Raw genomic sequence first — 20,311 nt, forward strand, 5'->3', positions numbered from 1 at the left:
GTCACACTGCGGAGGTCTCTACTGTAAGAGCGGTCACACTGCGGAGGTTTCTACTGTAAGAGCGCTCACACTGCGGAGGTTTCTACTGTAAGAGCGGTCACACTGCGGAGGTTTCTACTGTAAGAGCGGTCACACTGCGGAGGTCTGTACTGTAAGAGCGGTCACACTGCGGAGGGCTGTACTGTAAGAGCGCTTACACTGCGGAGGACTGTACTGTAAGAGCGGTCACACTGCGGAGGTCTCTACTGTAAGAGCGGTCACACTGCGGAGGTCTGTACTGTAAGAGCGGTCACACTGCGGAGGTCTGTACTGTAAGAGCGGTCACACTGCGGAGGTCTGTACTGTAAGAGCGCTCACACTGTGGAGGTCTGTACTGTAAGAGCGCCCACACTGCGGAGGTCTGTACTGTAAGAGCGGTCACACTGCGGAGGTCTGTACTGTAAGAGCGCTCACACTGTGGAGGACAGTACTCTCTGTGTGTTTGACCCTCAGACGCTCCTATTGTCAGCTGTCTCTGTATGTGACACTGATCCCTCCACTCTCTGCATCCGTCTTCATTCGGCAGTGGACAATGCGCCCCTCAGTCCTCCCTCCTGGTAATAGTCATCTGCGCTCCTCCTCCTGATTATAAGCTGTGACTGGCAGACAACATGCAATTAGTTTACAATGTAATAAGAGGGCGAGAAATGCCGAACAACAGCCAGAGAGGGCACAGCACATTACTACATTCATACATTTGGATGAATTTCAGCAATTTTTTTATTAAATTATATAATTGTCTCCTCTATAATTTACTTCTTGTTTATGTTCGTCGGAGAATTATCCCAATGACATACGAGCGACATTAACAATCAACAGTAGCCACGAGCAGCTTAACCTGTGCCAACAGGATCATTCAAGGCCGGGTCCACACCAATGTATGATGGACATATTTAGGGCTGGAGCATTTTATACTGACCCTGAGTTACATCCTGTATTATACTCCAGAGCTGCACTCACTATTCTGATGGTGGAGTCACTGTGTACATACATTACTTATCCTGTACTGATCCTGAGTTACATCCTGTATTATACTCCAGAGCTGCACTCTCTATTCTGCTAGTGCAGTCACTGTGTACATACATTACTTATACTGTAGTGATGCTGAGTTACATCCTGTATTATACTCCAGAGCTGCACTCACTATTCTGCTGGTGCAGTCACTGTGTACATTACATTACTTATCCTGTACTGATCCTGAGTTACATCCTGTATTATACTCCAGAGCTGCACTCACTATTCTGCTGTTGCAGTCACTTTGTACATGTAGTGCCCGGGAGCAAAGGTATTGTGAAGACTATACATTTGTGGACATTTGCCCCTGTTTCCTCTATGCTATGTTATAAACTTCTTACTTTATTTCACTTCAAAGGGTTAACTTGCACTGATTAATATTGTGTAACTGAATTTTATGTGTATGTTCTGATATATATCCTGTTCCTTTGCACTGTATTTGCACAGTACTGTGGAAAGCGTTAATGAATACTGAGAAACTATTGGGACTTTGAATGAGGAATTGGTAATTTCCGACAGCTGCCATAAGGTTTAAAGAAGACCGTGTTTGTGTGGGAAAAAGCCAGACTTGTTTACCACCAAAACCAGGCAGTCTGACCTTGTGAATGTCTGGTTTAGCTCTGTTGTTATGTCTGGAAACTTGTATTTGCCTGGAAAACTGCTGTGTCATTGCCATTGAGTATAATTGAAGCTGTAATGTAAGTCTATTACAGACGGGAGTGGTAACTTTGTATCTGTTTGTGCTGAGCTTCTCCACTCCACCCCTCGCACTAGAAGGTTCCAGTCTAGCTAGAAATGGTATATAAGGAGAGCAGTCAGAGCCCCTAGTATGTTGCAGTTAGGTTCCAGTGCTTGAAAGAAGAGACTCTGCCAGTCTGCATGAGTGACCAGAAGAAGACAGGGATACTCTGCCACAGACCCTCGGCCTCCAGCCATGACCAGGGTATCAGCCTTCTGAGAGAGAGGGACAGCTATCTCAGGACTTTCCTCAGCATCAAACCCTTCTTTTGCCTGGCAGGAGACTGGAGAAGCCAGCCCTATGCCTCGTCTGTATTGTTTTGTACCTGAACTCCTCCTCCAGTAAAGAAGCACACTGGTTACTGCAGACCCTGACTCTCTGGACTTATTTCCCATTGGGGTGCACCACGCCTTACCATCCCTTCTTGAGAGCATCAACATGTGGTGACACCTCAACAGTGTCCGGGGGACCCAGCATAGCACTGGGGCAACCCCAAACGCATCCATTGCAATTTGGCATCACGAACAGGGTATGGTCCAGTGCCACTTGAATTTGGCGTCACAAACAGGATATGGTCCAGCTCCACCAGAGCAAGTCATCGTAAAACCAGCCCCAGTGGATCAAACCAGCCAGTGGCATCTACAGTAACAACCCAGCCTGTATCTGAAGTTAACCAGCCCCATGAAAGCTTCTGTGACTGTGTTCCCAGTGTGGGATCTGCCACAAACAAGTGACTGTGCTAATAAGACTGTATCCTGCATTACTACTGTATCCTGCATTATTAGCTAGAGAATTGCTAGTGAAGAATGGCTGTTATAAAGAAAAGTCTTCTTAGGAAAATGTAGAAGGTTCTTCTAGGATGATGCCCGTTTTGGCTGGTGATGCTGATGATCTTTGTATCCTTTGAAAAAAACATTGTCTTGCTGTGAGCTGTGTAAAAGGCTATGTACTGGTCAAATTCAGTGAGGAAGTCTTATCTCACCAGCTGTAATAAAAGGCAAATGTGGTTTGGTAAGCCCTATAGAAGGTTAAGTGAAAAAGGGGCAAAATGATGCTTGAATTGATGACCATGTTTTAGAAGGGGCTTGCTCATGTATACTGTGTATATTGTACGTGATGACTATGTTGGTGGTACTGTTTGCCAGGCAATTAATTGGTTTGGCCCAGTTAACAATGTCCTTTTGAGTCTTTTTGCTGCAGGTGCAGATGCCGGCCAGAGAGACAATCAAAAAGTAGGGAAGTGCCCAGCCCTACATGTCCTAGATCTGCTACCTGACCACAATACCCGCTATCCTGTTCTGCCCTGGTCGTGACCAGTGATGAACATTTCGATGACCATACTGAACCAGCTTGACGTCTACAGCCTTGATTAGCCAGTTGTATACTGTCCACAGGCATCCCACATGTTCCATATAACCAGCTACTAGGATGCATCATCAGTTGCCAGTGGATTACAGCATTGACAGCCTAACAATCCGAAGTGGAACAAAACAAGCCTTGTTGTTGACTGCTGAGCATGCTTATTCCAGTTTGTAACATTTAAGACCCTGCACCCTAGAGGAAGATTGAAGGGTCCTAGAGCTGGACTATCTCAAACCCTATGTACATAGTTGGTGCCTGTTGTACGAATCTTCTTTTGTCATGTAGTCCTGACTGTGTCGGAGACGCCACAGTTAAAGTAGTAGAGAGTGTAGTGCCCTGGAGAAGGGGTACTCTGAAGTCTGGAAATGTGTGGACATTTGCCACTGTTTCCCCTATGCAAAGTTATACACTTCTTACTTTATTTGTTGAAATGGTTAACTTCCACTGTTTAATACTGTTTAACTGCATTTTATATGTATGTGGCAATATACAGTATATTCTGTTCATTTGCACTGTATTTGCAAGGCTTTGTGGAAAGGGTTAAGTATACTGAGAGACTTTTGGGACTTTGAATGAGAAACTGGTATTTTTCCACAGCTGCCATAGGGTTTAGAGAAGACAACATTTTGGAGGGAAAAAGCCAGACGTTGTTTACCACCAAACCCAAACAGTCTGACCTTTTAAATGTCTGGTTTTAGTTATGTTGTTATGTCTGGAAAATTGTTTTTGTCGGAGCCACCTGGGAGCCACCTGGGAGCCACCCAGCCTACTGAGCTACAGACCATGGGCTTCCAGCCTTCTAAGGGTACTTTCACACTAGAGTTACAGTTTTCCGGTATTGAGTTCCGTCCTAGGGGCTCAATACCGTAACAAAAGCATCAGTTTTGTCCTAATGCATTCTGAATGGAAAGCAATCCGTTCAGTATGCATCAGGATGTCTTCCGTTCCCTCCCTTTTATTTTCTCCGGCCAAAATTCCGGAACACTTGCCGGATTACCGGATCCAGCATTCATTTCCATTGAAATGTATTAATGCTGGATCTGGTACCAAGTGTTCAGGAAATTGGTACATTGACAGGCTTTCCGGACTGTGCATGCGCAGACCTTTAAAAATGTGAAGAAAAAAAATACCGGATCCGTTTTTCCAGATGACACCGGAGAGACAAATCCAGTATTTAATTGCATTTGTCAGACAGGGGTGGAAACAAATGATATCCGTTTGCACACGGATTTCCTGATCCGGCAGGCAGTTCCGGCAACGGAACTGCCTGCTAGATTCTTCTAACGCTAGTGTGAAAGTACCGTAAGAGAGAGCGACAGCTAGCTCAGGCCTTTTCTCAGCATCAAGCCCTTCTTCTGCCAGGGAGGAGACTGGAGAAGCCAGCTCAGTGCACTGCCTGTATTGTTTTGCACCAGAATCGCTCCCATATAGAAGCCCCCTGGTCTACTGCAGACCCTGACTTTATGGACTTATTTCCCATTGGGGTGCAGCACTATCCCTTCCTGAGAGCAGCCACACGTAGTGACACCTCAACGGTGTCCGGGGGAACAAGCATAGCATTGTGCCCATCCCAAAACTGGTCACTGCATAGATAAAAATATTACTTATCGTGTACTGATCCCGAGTTACATCCTGTATTATACTCCAGAGCTGCACTCACTATTCTGCTGGTGCAGTCACTGTGTATATACATTACTTATCCTGTGCTGATCCTGAGTTTTACAGCAAGACACGGAGGCTCCTATTGCTATCTCCTTCTTTACTGTCCACCAATAGCAGCAAAGAAAAATTTACATAACATGACGTAACCATAGTAACATCACCCTCCCCTCATAGTCCATATAACAGACGGCTCCTCCTATAGATCCTCCTCTTTCTTTGCTGCTGCCACCAAGATAAGTACTCATTTTGGCAGCTCCTTATATATTCTGATTGTGTATTTATTTTATATGCTGTAATTTATGATTTTGCTTTAGCTGCACGCTTCTCTTAAGGTTTATGGTGCTGGTCATTGCTTGGGGCTAGCCCCCTGCGGCCATCGCCACTACTGGTATTTTGTTTTATGGGGATCGTTCTGTTTTTCCCCCCATAGCCTCCGCTTCTTGCGGTTTACTCTGTGCGCCCATATAGTTTTCTATTTATTGCTGCGTCTTACCGCCATCGGCGCATCGCTTCCCGCGCTTTGCCCGGTCTTCTCCTATGGCCGCGTGATCTCGCGAGATCTCGGCGGCCATTTTGGTACACCTCTTTGCCGCCTCCCGCTCGATATCGTGAGATTGCGGCGCCCATTTTGTTTTTTCATCTGGTATTATCGTCGGGCCTCGCGAGACTTCGGCGGCTCTTGTATTTTCGCCGCATCGTCCTGTGTTCCAGTCGCCTGTCTCCGGCGCTCCTCACAAAGCGGGTGAATAACCCAGTTTTAGCTACTTTCTCCCAGTGGCCCATCTATTGAGCTCCCTCCGATCCCTCAGTATATTAGGATCAATCAGATTTCCCCTGTATTAGATAGATAGTATACTCACCTTTGCCATGCCTCTATCAGACCCAACCCCTGAGGCCTCAGCACCTTCATCCCCTGTGAGGGATTCATATATGGGTAGTGACACTCAGGCAGTAGCGCTGCAGCGCTCTGTCTCGGCCGCAATTACTGCTGCTATGGACTCCATGTCCTCTGTGCTGTCGCAGACTATTTATTGCACAGGCACTGGCTGGTCGCCCTGTTTCAGGGTCTGTGCAACCTGCGGCCCCCACAGCTCAGCAACCTCCTATGAATAGTCCTGTGTCACAGGTACAATTGACTGGTGCGCCTCCGGCCACCCTTGAACACGCGCATAGATCGCGTAAGAGAGCCTTTCCGCGCCAGGCAGAACGGGCGCGGCCTTGGAAATGCGCTAGAGCGCAACAATTGAGTGATTCTGACGCCGAGATTGGGTCAGATGAGGAGGCTTTTGCTGGAGCTAATGCTGATTCTGAGGAAGAAACGCATGCGGGGCCCAGTTCCCCCCACTGCCCCACTCCTTCCACTTCTCAGGTGAAGGATTCCTCTACTAGGGCCACTCCGGCTTCCTCCCTTGTCGACCATTTGGGAGAGCCCATGTTTGACCCTAACGCCCTCCACCATCCCAGATCGGCGGAGTGGCTGCCGACGGACCATGTTGGCAAATACTTGGAACATTGGGTCCGCCGCCCCCTTAGCAAGGAGGCGAGAAATAAGATGAAGGCTGAATGCCCTAGGCCCATTGTGCCTAATAAGGTATGTGAGACCCCTGTGGTAGATCCCAAGGTCACACAATTCCTCGCCAAGTCCGGCTGGAATCCCCGTAAGGGGTTAGACTCAGCTCTGCGTAGCTGTCAGGACAAGCTCCTAGATGTCTTTGGTCCTCTGGCCAAATTGTTTGATATGGCTGAGAATGCCAGATCGGATGGGTCCCCTATTGACCCTGAGGAAATGAGAGGCTGGATCCAGCGTGCAATCTGCATCGCTGGCAACGCCAATTCCTCTCTAGCAATTGAGAGAAGGAAGGCAATTCTATTTAAAATAGACCCGAAACTGGCCAACCTGGCCCTTACTGAATCAGGCGCAGATGCTCAGGGTCATCTCTTTGGCAATTCCTTTATTAAGGATTTGAGCCGGTTCGTGGGAGCTTTCACTGCCCTAGATAAGGCCCAATCTTCAATTAGGAGAGTATTCCAGGGACGGGTCTCCACCAGGGCCGGCAGTATTAGGGGCCGTCTGTCCGGCCGTTCCAATTTTCAAGCCCGCAACGCGGGCAGAGGCTCCTTTCATCAACACCCCGCCTTCCAGGAACAGAGGTTTCCATCACCGTTCTTCCCTGCCAGAGGTGGACAATGGCGTGCCAGACCCTACAGAGGAAATCAGTCCTCACGACGACATTTCGGTAAGTCCTCCCCCAATGGGGGCTTCTTTGGAGCATTGCATAGGGGGCAGACTCCAGCATTTTTTCCCTGCTTGGGCGGAAATAACATCCGACCCTTGGATTTTATCCACTGTAGAAGGCTTCCACGTGGAACTCGTGGGTTCGCCAGACCAGATTCCACCCCACCCCCCCAACCTCCCTGCTGTCTCGCCCCGACGCCGCGCTGGTAGACCTAGAACTCACTTCCCTCTACCACAAGTGGGCGATCGAGAGGGCACCACCAGGCATGACGGGTGTCATCAGCTCTATCTTTCTGGTCCAGAAGAAAGGGGGTCAGATGCGCCCTGTTATCAATTTACGGGCTCTGAATGCGATTGTCCGCTATCGCCACTTCAAGATGGAGGGCATCCATCTACTCCGAGATCTCCTTATGCCGGGCGATTGGTTTGTAAAACTAGACCTCAAGGACGCTTACTTAACAGTACCTGTGTCCGCCCCATCCAGGGACTTACTTCGTTTCCTGTGGAGGGGAGAAATCTGGAGGTTCTCTTGCCTCCCTTTCGGCCTTTCCTCAGCACCGTGGTGCTTCACGAAACTTATGCGACCAGTGGTGGCCTGGCTCCGCAGTCGTGGGGTCCTCCTCATAATATACCTGGACGACATTCTTGTCATGCACCAGTCAGCCTCGACTCTGTTGATACATCTCCGCTGGACGACGGACCTTCTATCCCGTCTAGGTTTTCTCGTCAACCACGAGAAGTCGTGCTTAGAACCATCGCAGAGGATGGAGTTTTTGGGTTTTACCGTGGATTCGGTGTCCGAATCCCTCTCTCTACCCGCAACGAAGCTGCGTTCCATACGCAAGGAACTCAGACATGCCCTGTCTATGCCTCTGCTGTCCCTACGCCATTTGGCCAGGATCATCGGTCTTCTCGCCTCGTCGATCCAAGCAGTGTTTCCTGCCCCATTGCACTACAGGGCCCTTCAACGCTTGAAGATAGCACATCTCCGCTCTGGCGCTACGTTCGCAGACACTCTGACCCTGGACCCGGAATCTCGGGAAGAGATCGCTTGGTGGATCGACAACCTGGAAGCGTGGAACGGCAAAGCGATATTCGGTTTACAACCCGATTTCACTGTCGAGTCGGACGCCAGTCTTCACGGTTGGGGTGCCCACTGCAACGGGATCTCCACGGGTGGCCGGTGGTCCACAGAAGAGGCACGACTTCATATCAACGCGTTGGAACTTCTTGCCGGTTCCTTTGCCATTCGGAGTTTCACCAACGGGATGGCTCGGGCGTGCATTCGTTTGAAGATGGACAATGTGTCTGCAGTGCGATACATCAACCGGTTGGGAGGTACGCGCTCGGCTACCTTGGCTCGGTTAGCGAAAGATTTCTGGTCCTTTTGTCTCTCCAGGGAGGTCATGGTTCAAGCGGAATACCTCCCGGGACTCCACAACAGTCGGGCGGATTGGGGCTCTCGCTACCTTACGGACAGCGGCGATTGGATGCTAGCGCCAGAGACCTTTTCCGAGTTATCCAGGAATTGGGGTCCTTTTGCTATAGACCTATTTGCCTCACGTCTGAACACCCAGCTTCCACGGTTTTTCAGCTGGCGCCCGGATCCGGCGGCAGAGGCAGTGGACGCGTTTCTTCAACCCTGGTCCGGTCCGCTGATGTATGCATTCCCGCCATTTGCTATGATCCCGAGGATGATGTTGCATGTTCGTCGTCATCTGGCCGAATTGGTAGTGGTGGTCCCCTTCTGGGGGACTCAGGCTTGGTTTCCGTCGCTACTGGGTCTCCTGATAGATGTGCCGTTTCTTCTCCCGACTCGGATGGATCTCCTCCAGGACCCTCGAGGATTACACCACCCGCTCCTGTCGGACGGATCCCTACGTCTGATAGCCTGCCGGATCTCAGGACGCCTGGAGAAATCAGTGATATTTCAGAGGCAACTAGACGCCTTTTGGACAACGCATGGGCTCCCGGCACCAGAAAATCTTATCGGGCAGCCTGGCGATCTTGGTCTGGTTGGTGCATGGAACGGGACTTGGATCCCGTTTCGGCCCCTGTGACCCATCTTTTAGACTTTCTTACCTCCCTTTTCGTAGCGGGTAAGGCTTATCGGACAATTAATTTGTTCAGATCCGCTATTTCGTCTACGCATCAGGGTTTTGATGGTGTCCCTGCGGGACAGCACCCTTCCGTATCGCGTTTGCTTCGCGGTTCCCGCATGTCTCGTCCTCCCCGTCCTCGCTTTACCACGACTTGGGACGTGTCTTTGGTTTTGTCCTTTTTATCCAACTGGCCAGGTAACCCGGATCTCACGTTACGGCAGTTGTCGGCCAAATTAGTGGTTCTTTTTTGCCTGATATCCTGTAAGCGGGTCTCAGATGTTCGGGCGCTTGATCACGACGCCAGATCATTTACTCCGGAAGGGGTCACCTTCAATATATCCAGACGTACTAAGACCAACATTAGGTCGGTCTCTTACCCATCGTTTCCAGCTTCGCCGGTTCTTTGCCCGGTGGCTTGTTTGAAGGAGTATGAGTCCCGGACGCGTACTTACCGGTCGTCTTCGGTTCCTCAGCTTTTCTTGTCCATTCGACATCCGTTTGGTCCTGTGTCCAGCCCTACTTTGGCGCGCTGGATGAAGTGGATTATGTCGTTAGCAGGTATTGATACTTCCATATTTACAGCTCATTCCGCTAGAGGCGCATCAGCTACCGCCTTGGCTGTTTCAGGGGCACGATTGGAGGATATTCTACGTCTTGCGGACTGGTCTTCGGCATCGACATTCAGGGAGTATTATTTTAGACCGCCTCCACATTTGTTTTCTGCTGTTATTGCTCAACTTTAAACTTAGCAATAGGAGCCTCCGTGTCTTGCTGTAAAACTAGGTGATTTTCCTAGTCTATGACGGAAAGTCATGGTTTTATTAAAGACACGGAGGCGAGTATTGCCCACCCTGGGATTCCCTCCCTTACAATGTATTTTCTGTGGTTTTCACTCTTGATTTGCATGCTTTGTCTGCATAGTCGGCTTAAGATGTTTATGATGGCAGGATCACGTATGACTGGCGATGTATTCTTCTGCCCATTGCTTAATTTGTTTATTACTTTCAGGAGGAAGTTGATTCGCTACGGGCTTCAATTGCTCTGTTCCAGTTATAGCCATGTTGGCTTTCAAGGAAGAAAGGTTCCAGTGATCTCAGCTGATGATGTTCGTTCGGATGTTCCGGTGGTTCCATGCTGGTCGTTTTCCCGATTCAAGGTTCCGGTTTCGTGTTCGGTGGTTCCGGTCATGGTGTCAGGCTCGTAAAGAAAGAGGAGGATCTATAGGAGGAGCCGTCTGTTATATGGACTATGAGGGGAGGGTGATGTTACTATGGTTACGTCATGTTATGTAAATTTTTCTTTGCTGCTATTGGTGGACAGTAAAGAAGGAGATAGCAATACTCGCCTCCGTGTCTTTAATAAAACCATGACTTTCCGTCATAGACTAGGAAAATCACCTAGTTACATCCTGTATTATACTCCAGAGCTGTACTCACTATTCGGCTGGTGGAGTCACAGTGTACATACATTACTTATCCTGTACTGATCCTGAGTCACATCCTGTATTATACTCCAGAGCTGCACTCACTATTCTGCTGGTGCAGTCACTGTGTACATACATTACTTATCCTGTACTGATCCTGAGTTACATCCTGTATTATACTCCAGAGCTGCACTCACTATTCTGCTGGTGCAGTCACTGTGTATATACATTACTTATCCTGTACTGATCCTGAGTTACATCCTGTATTATACTCCAGAGCTGCACTCACTATTCTGCTGGTGGAGTCACTGTGTACATACATTACTTATCCTGTACTGATCCTGAGTTACATCCTGTATTATACTCCAGAGCTGCACTCACTATTCTGCTGGTGCAGTCACTGTGTACATACATTACATTACTTATCCTGTACTGATCGTGAGTTACATCCTGTATTATACCCCAGAGCTGCACTCACTATTCTGCTGGTGCAGTCACTGTGTACATACATTACTTATCCTGCACTGATCCTGAGTTACATCCTGTATTATACCCCAGAGCTGCACTCACTATTCTGCTGGTACAGTCACTGTGTACATACATTACTTATCCTGTACTGATCCTGAGTTACATCCTGTATTATACTCCAGAGCTGCACTCACTATTCTGCTGGAGGAGTCACTGTGTACATACATTACTTATCGTGTACTGATCCTGAGTTACATCCTGTATTATACTCCAGAGCTGCACTCACTATTCTGCTGGTGCAGTCACTGTGTACATACATTACTCATCGTGTACTGATCCTGAGTTACATCCTGTATTATACTCCAGAGCTGCACTCACTATTCTGCTGGAGGAGTCACTGTGTACATACAATGCTTATCCTGTAATGATCCTCAGTTACATCCTGTATTATACTCCAGAGCTGCACTCACTATTCTGCTGGTGCAGTCACTGTGTACATACATTACTCATCGTGTACTGATCCTGAGTTACATCCTGTATTATACTCCAGAGCTGCACTCACTATTCTGCTGGTTGGTGCAGTCACTGGTACATACATTACTTATCCTGTACTGATCCTGAGTTTTACAGCAAGACACGGAGGCTCCTATTGCTATCCCTTTCTTTACTGTCCACCAATAGCAGCAAAGAATACATAATACAAAATTAAGAAAGATATGCAACCATGGTAACAAAGGTCCCTCCCCTGACAGCCCATATAATAGGCAGCTCCTCCTCTGGACCTTCCTCTTTCTTTGCTGCTGCCACCAGATAAGTGCACCTCTATATGGTACCTCTTGAGGTGTCTATTATTATTTTTATTATCTTTAATTATTCTTACTTTATCTCTGTGAGTAGTAGTTACGTCCCTGTGTCTCTACCGCTCAGTATGTCCTAGGAGGGTAGTTGTAGTTCCACCTCTCAGAATATATTTCCTCAGTCTTTGGGTTTTTTTTAGTCTCTTTCCCATTTTACCCTTCTCCCTTCTCCCCCCCCCCCTTCCCCCCTTATCTCTCTTCAGTCCTTGTTTCCCTTCTCGCTCTAGCTCTGCCAGTCCCGCGCTCCTTCTCCGGCGGGCACGAGATCTCGCGAGATCTCTGCGGCCATCTTCTCGCCTTTTTCTTGCGCGATTTCGGCGGCCATCTTCCCTTCTGCATTGCGGCTCTTCAGGTCCGGTCTCCCGCTCCTGCTACGTCGCTCTCAGGGTGATTAACCCTTACAGTAGGATCCCCCATTAGCGGCCTGTTCTCTCTCCCTACTACCCCAGGGCTACCCATTGTTTCCTAGGCACCCATAAGCCTTGGTGGCCTGGTCATCCTGCAATCATGCCCCACTCTGACCCGCCACCCACCACAAATAGTCCACCCTCATCCCCTGAGGAAACACTGCATGCTGGGGAGGATGCCCAGACGCTGGCGCTGCAGCGCTCTGTATCTAGTGCCATCATAGCGGCCATGGACTCCATGTCCTCCATTCTGTCACAAAGCATTTCCCAGGCTTTGTCTGCTCACCCTCCTGGAGGCACCTTACAGTCCGCCCCCTCTAATGCTCCTCAGCCTACCAATTTGAACCCTCCTGTATCACAGGAGATTATGATTGGTGCGCATTCGCCACCCATGAGAACGTGCTGAGATCACGTAAAAGAGACTTACCGCGCCAGGCAGAACGGGCACAGTTATGGAAGTGCGCTAGAGCACAACATACTAGTGAGTCTGACTCCGAAAGGGGCTCAGATGATGAGGCTTTTGCGGACGCTAGTCACAACTCGGCGGAGGAGACCCCTGATCAGAATATGGCCCCAATTTGCCCCACTCTTTTGACTTCCCTGGTCAAGGATTTATCTTCCTCCTCCGCCTATAATTTATCTACTTCCCTGGTAGACCCTTCGGGTGAACCCATGTTTGATCTGGATGCCCTCCATCATTCGAGATCGGCGGAGTGGCTTCCGGCTGATCACGTGGGCAAGTATCTGGAACACTCGGTTCGTCGCCCCCTTAGTAAGGAGGCATGCAGTAAACTCAGAGCTGAGTGCCCCAGGCCTTTGGTCCCCAATAAAGTGTGTGACACGCCCGTCGTAGACCCCAAAGTGACACAATTTCTCTCTAAGTCTGGCTGGAACCCCCGTAAAGGGTTAGATTCCGCATTACGAAGTTGCCAGGACAAACTCCTTGATATCTTCGGCCCCTTGGCCAAATTGTTTGAGCTGGCTGAGGTTGCCAGAGCAGGTGACTCTCCTAAATCCGGAAGAATTAAGGGGCTGGGTCCAAAGAGCGATTTGCATCACAGGAAATGCCAATTCCTCCCTAGCTATTGAACGGCGCAAAGCCATCCTGTTCAAAATAGACCCTAAACTGGCCAACCTGGCCCTTACCGAGGAAGGCAAAGATGCCCAGGGCCTCTTATTTGGGGACTCATTTATTAAAGACCTGAGTCGCTTCGTGGGGACATTTACGGCTCTAGATAAGGCCCAGTCCCCTATGAGGAAAGTCTTTCAGGGATGGGTCTCCACCAGGGCGGGCAGTAGCAGGGGCCGCCTGTCCAGCCGATCCAGTTTTCACGCCCGTAGCGCGGGCCGAGGCTCCTACAGTCAGAGACCTCCCTTCCAGGAGCAGAAGTACCCATCGCCCTTCTTCCCAGCCAGAGGTAGCCAGTGGCGCTCCAGATCCTTCAGGGGAACTCCTAACTCCAGAAGACCTTACAGTAAGTCCTCCCCCAGTGGGTTTTTTTTCGGATCCTTACATCGGGGGCAGACTCCGTCATTTTTTCCATGCCTGGTTAGCCATCACGTCAGACCCCTGGGTCTTGACCACGGTCAAGGGGTTCCACATCGAGTTCGTAGATTCCCCGAACCTTGTCCCTCCTCCCCCTCCTCTTGTTCTGTCGCGCCCCATTTGTGCGCTCGTAGACCTAGAACTTATGTCCCTCTTCCGCAAACGGGCGATAGAGAAGCCTCTCCCGGTTCCCAGGGGAGTCCTCAGCAATATCTTCCTAGTGCAGAAGAAAGGTGGCCAATTGCGCCCTGTCATAAATCTCCGGGCTCTGAATGCAGTGGTTCGCTATCGCCACTTCAAGATGGAGGGGATTTACCTGCTCCAGGATTTACTCCTGCTAGGAGACTGGATGGTGAAATTGGACCTCAAGGACGCTTACTTGACGGTTCCAATTTCCGCACCATCCAGGGACTTACTCCGTTTCCGATGGAGAGAGGAGATCTGGCGTTTCACCTGTCTCCCATTCGGCCTGTCGTCGTCACCCTGGTGCTTCACCAAGTTGATGTGTCCGGCCATGTCCTGGCTACGCAGTCGGGGCATACGGCTAATAATATATCTGGACGACATCCTCCTCATGCACCAATCCCGTGCGACCCTGCTAGAACACCTTCGTTGGACATCAGATCTCCTCTCACGCCTCGGTTTCCTCCTCAATCTGGAGAAATCTTGCCTTAGCCCGTCACAAAGGATGGAGTTCTTAGGCTTCACCGTGGACTCGATTGCGGAGTCCCTCTATCTCCCTGCGACAAAGTTACACTCCATACGCAAGGAACTCAGGCACGCTCTGTCCGCTCCCCAGTTGTCTCTGCGTCATCTGGCCAGAATTATCGGCCTGCTGGCCTCTTCGATTCAAGCCATGTTCCCAGCTCCGTTGCATTACCGTGCCCTTCAGCGACTGAAGATCGCACACCTTCGTTCCGGTGCTGCATTTGCGGATACACTTGTCCTGGATTCGGAGTCTCGAGAGGAACTCACCTGGTGGATCGACAACCTGGAGGCGTGGAATGGCAGGGTGATTTTCGGTTTCCAGCCCGAATTCACCGTGGAGTCGGATGCGAGCCTCCAAGGCTGGGGGGCTCACTGCAACAGGATCTCCACAGGCGGACGATGGTCTGAAGACAAGTACACTTCTCCACATCAATGCCTTGGAACTTCTGGCCGGCTCCTTTGCCATTCGGAGCTTCACCAATGGGATTGCCCACGTGTGCATCAGGTTACGCATTGACAATGTCTCGGCTGTGCGTTACGTCAACCGTTTGGGCGGAACACACTCGGCAACACTAGCGCGTCTGGTGAAGGAATTGTGGTCTTATTGCCTCTCCAAGGATATCATGGTTCAGACAGAGTACTTTCCAGGACTACACAACAGTCAAGTGGATTGAAGTTCTCGCTGCTTCACGGAAGGCAGCAATTGGAGACTGGCTCCGGAGGTGTTCTCCGCAATATCAGTTGTTTGGGGTCCTTTTGCCATAGACCTTTTCGCCTCACGACTCAACACTCAACTCCCTCGCTTCTTCGGCTGGCGCCCGGAGGCGGCGGCGGTGGACGCCTTCCTACAGGACTGGTCCGATTCTCTTCTTTATGCTTTTCCACCTTTTGCGATGATCCCAAGGATGCTGCTGCAGACACGTCGCCAGTTGGCCGATCTGGTCGTGGTGATCCCATTTTGGGAGACTCAGGCTTGGTTCCCGGCTCTTCTGGAACTCATCATAGATGTGCCTCTTTTTCTTCCGAGTCACATGGATCTTCTCTGGGACCCTCAGGGGCTACACCACCCGCTCCTATTGGACGGATCCCTTCAGTTGCTAGCATGCCAGATCTCAGGACACCCGGAGAGGTCGAGGGCATTTCGGCACATGGGCTCCCGGCACCAGAAAATCTTAAGGGGGCAGCGTTGCGATCTTGGGCTAGCTGGTGCTTGGAGCGGGACCTGGATCCCGTTTCAGCACCTGTGACTCACCTGTTGCAGTTCCTTACCTCCTTATTTGAGGCAGGAAAGGCTTATCGAACTATTAACCTCTTTAGGTCTGCCATTTCCTCTGCACATCAGGGTTTTGAGGGCACCCCTGCGGGACAACACCCTTCAGTTTGTCTCTTATTGCGCGGCTCTCGCCTGGCTCGCCCTCCCCGGCCTAGTTTTTCTACGACTTGGGATGTTTCTTCCGTCTTGTCCTTCTTTTCTTCATGGTCCAGTAATCCAGATCTCTCTTTGCGGCAGTTATCGGCCAAGTTATTGGTTCTCTTTTGCCTTATTTCTTGCAAAAGAGTCTCAGACGTTCGGGGTCTCGATCATGACGCCAGATCCTTTACTCCTGAAGGCGTCACCTTCAACATTTCCCGACGCACTAAGACCAACATCAGATCGGTATCGTATCCCAGTTTCCCGACTTCGCCCGCTCTCTGTACGGTTGCCTGCTTGCGGGAGTATGAATCTCGGACGAGGGCTCATTGGTCTCCTACGGTTCCTCAGCTTTTCCTTTCTATTCGCCACCCTTTCGGCCCAGTCTCCAGCCCTACTTTAGCGCGCTGGATGAAGTGGGTTATGTTCCCGGCTGGAGTGGATACTTCCATTTTCACCGCACATTCGGCGAGAGGTGCGGCTGCCACCTCTTTGGCGATTTCGGGGGCGCGTTTGGAGGACATTTTACGTCTAGCTGACTGGTCTAGGGTCACGACGTTCAGGGAATTTTATTTTCGTTCTCATCCTCATGTGTTTTCATCCATAATTGACCAGCTTTGAACTTGCAATAGGAGCCTCCGTGTCTTGATGTAAAACTACATGATTTTCCTAGTCTATGACGTAAAGTCATGTTTTTATTAAAGACACGGAGGCGAGTATTGCACGCCCTGGTTTGCCCCTTCCTTATTGATGCTAATGGACATTTATATTTGTCTTATTTATTATGCCTGCATTTAGATGATTTTCACTGGCCAACACGTTTGGTGTCTACGCACTATTTAATTCCCCTTATATTGTCTGTTTTTCTCTTTTCAGGTTGAAGTTAATACCAGTCACGAAATACCGCATCATTTGTTCTTCTTCGCACAGTTCGGCCACGTTGGCTTCGTTGTGGACTCCTGTTGGTTCTAAGATGATTCCTCCAGTTACACGGTTTTGGTTCGTGGTTCCAGTTCGTGTTTCCGGACTTGGTGTCAGGGTCACAAAGAAAGAGGAAGGTCCAGAGGAGGAGCTGCCTAATATATGGGGCTGTCAGGGCAGGGACCTTTGTTACCATGGTTGCATATCTTTCTTAATTTTGTATTATGTATTCTTTGCTGCTATTGGTGGACAGTCAAGAATGGGATAGCAATACTCGCCTCCGTGTTGTTGTGCATTTTCATGCGTATACAATATTATCTAATGACATTATAATCAAAATGAATGCTCATCTCATTGCCTAGGAAAATCATGTAGTTACATCCTGTATTATACTCCAGAGCTGCACTCACTATTCTGCTGGTGCAGTCACTGTGTACATACATTACTTATTCTGTACTGATCCTGAGTTTTACATCAAGACACGGAGGCTCCTATTGCTTTCTCCTTCTTTACTTCCACCAATAGCAGCAAAGGAGAAATTAACATAAACATAACAATAAAGGCCCCTCCCCCTGACAGATCCTATAATAAGCAGTGTCCTCTTCATATCTTCCTCTTTCTTTGCTGCTCCACCAAAAGCTAAGTGATTTCTGTATTTGATGAAGTGATTTTACATATTATGAAGTCATTATGTCTTTACCATGTGTATTAATACTTGTCTAGTATATATAGCGTCCTGCCCTTTGACAGGGTCCCCTTTTCCCCTCATTTGTGGGCATTTGATTACTGAACAACTGTATTTCCCCTACTCCTATCGCGGCTTTCATCAGGGGGTCCCCCCCCCCCCTCTTTCCCCTTAACCTCGCTTTACCCTGAGATTTTATCTCATTGTTTGCTCCCTTCTGGCTTTGGGGGCGCTCTGCGTCTCCCCTCCTTCCTCCCTACCTCGTCGCCACTCCGATTCCCTCCCGCTGGTTCCCGGCGGTAGAGGTGTCGGCGGCATATTGCAGTTGCTTCCCGCGGCTCCGAGATCTCGCGAGATCTCGGCGGCCATCTTGGGGAGCTCCTGCCCGTCCTCTCGCGGGATTTCGGAGCATACTACCGTGTATGTCAGTTCGTTCGGCTCCGGATCGGCTCCTGCAGTGCGGCGCTTGGGGTGATTAACCCCTTCTTAGGTTTACTTTCTACCCCTCATTAGCGACCCTTATTCTAGGCATCCCCATTAGGTCCTCTGCCTTTAGGAGATATATATTATAATATTCAGAATCATGTCATCTGACCGCTCTCCCTCTGGGCCTAATCCCCCCCCATCCACTGGGGACCCCAGCTTACCAGCCATGAGTGCACAGGCCCTGGAGCTACAACGCTCAGTGTCTAGTGCTATTATTGAGGCAATGGGATCCATGTCCTCCATGATCTCACAGACCATCTCCCAGGCCTTATCTACCCATACTCCTGGCCCCTCTACTCAGTTGCCTGTACTTACCAGCCCGCAGCCTACCATTGAACCTCCTGCCCAGGACACTTTGACTGGTGTGATCCAAGCCACCCATGATAGCGCGCTTAGATCGCGCAAAAGAGCCTTACCACGCCAGGCAGAAAGGGCGCGAACGTGGAAATGTGCTAGAGCACAAACTACTGACATAGATTCTGATAATGAATCTGACATGGAGGCTTATGCGGAGGCAAGTGACCACTCTGATGGGGAGTTGGAGATGGAACCTGAGTTTCCAGGCACCTCAGGCCCTAGGCCTTCCACATCTGGGTCCGTGGGCGCATTCGCCACTGCCCCTAACACGGCTTCTACCCTGGTGGATCCCTCAGGCAACCCATTATTTGACCCTGATGCCCTCCACCACCCTAGGTCGGCGGAGTGGCTGCCGGTAGCTCATGTGAGCGACTACCTTGAGCATTGGGTGCGTCGTCCTCTCAGCAAAGAGGCGCGCAGCAAGCTCCATGCGGAATGCCCCAGACCATTGATCCCCAACAAGGTCTGTGAAACGCCATCTGTGGATCAAAAAATGACACAGTTTTTGGCTAAAACCGGCTGGAATCCCCGTAAAGGGCTAGATTCCGCAATAAAGAGTTGTCAGGGCAAGCTCCTCGACATTTTTGGCCCCCTCGCCAAAATCTTTGAGATGGCCGAATCGGCCAGAGTGGACGGCTCTCCGATAGATCCGGAGGAGCTTACTGGCTGGATACAGAGAGCCATTTGCATTGCGGGCAGCACCAACTCCTCCCTGGCCATTGAAAGGCGTAAAGCCATTCTGTTTAAAATTGACCCGAAATTGGCCAACCTGGCACTCACTGAGACAGGGAAGGATGCTCAGGGTCAACTGTTCGGGGATTCCTTCATCAAGGACCTCAGCAGGTATGTAGGAGCTTTTACTGCTTTGGACAAGGCCCAGTCCTCCATGAAAAGGGTCTTTCAGGGACGGGTCTCCACTAGGGCCCGGCAGTAGTAGGGGCCGTCTGTCCGGCCGCTCCAGTTATCAAGCCCGCAGCTCGGGCAGAGGCTCCTTCAGCCAAAGACCTCCCTTCCAGGACCAAAGGAATCCTCCTTCGTTCTTCCCGGCCAGAGGCGGCCAATGGCGTTCCAGGTCCGTTAGAGGGAATCCGAACTTCAGAAAATCTTTCGGTAAGTCTTTCCCCAGTGGGGACTTCTTTGGCTCCTTGTGTCGGGGGCAGACTCCGTCTATGTTCCCACATTTGGTCCAGCATTACATCAGACCCATGGGTGCTGAGCATGGTACAGGGGTTCCACATAGAACTTACGGGTTCGCCAGATCTCGTCCTTTCTCCCCCACCCCTGGCACTACCAGACAAGGAACTAGCCTCCTCTATCCAGGCAGTCTTCCCCGCTCCACTCCATTATCGGGCTTTACAGGATCGCTCACCTCCGTGCCGGGGCCTCGTTTGCAGACGCGGTGATTCTGGATCTGGAAACTCGGGAGGAACTTCGTTGGTGGTTAAGCAACTTGGAAGCCTGGAACGGCAGAGCAATCTTCGGATTCCAACCAGAATTCACGGTGGAGTCGGACGCGAGTCTCCAAGGCTGGGGTGCCCACTGCGAGGGTATCTCCACTGGGGGTCGATGGTCGGAGACTGAGACCCATCTTCACATCAACGCTCTGGAACTTCTAGCGGGTTCGTTTGCCATCAGGAGTTTCACCAAGGGCATAGCTCATGCATGCATCCGTCTACGCATGGACAATGTGTCGGCGGTCCGATATGTCAATCACCTAGGCGGCACTCAATCGGCCACCTTAGCCCGACTGGCGAAGGAGTTCTGGTCCTACTGTCTGTCCAGGGACATCATGATTCAAGCGGAGTACCTGCCGGGTCTTCACAACTTCAGAGCGGATCGGAGTTCCCGATGCTTCACGGACGGCAGCGACTGGAGGCTGAATCCGGAG

At 50.2% G+C, this 20,311-nt stretch overlaps 1 long non-coding RNA gene across 1 annotated transcript; it reads left to right on the top strand.

Annotated features, from left to right (window-relative positions):
* The first annotated feature begins 766 nt into the window (after window positions 1–766).
* On the top strand, window positions 767–18,294 carry LOC120978640. Its single transcript, XR_005774146.1, has 3 exons — window positions 767–777; window positions 13,728–13,734; window positions 18,160–18,294. It is a non-coding gene; the product is annotated as an uncharacterized LOC120978640 (long non-coding RNA).
* Window positions 18,295–20,311: the final 2,017 nt, after the last annotated feature.

Source organism: Bufo bufo, chromosome 9, assembly GCF_905171765.1.
Source record: "Bufo bufo chromosome 9, aBufBuf1.1, whole genome shotgun sequence".
In the NCBI taxonomy this organism is placed as follows: domain Eukaryota; kingdom Metazoa; phylum Chordata; class Amphibia; order Anura; family Bufonidae; genus Bufo; species Bufo bufo.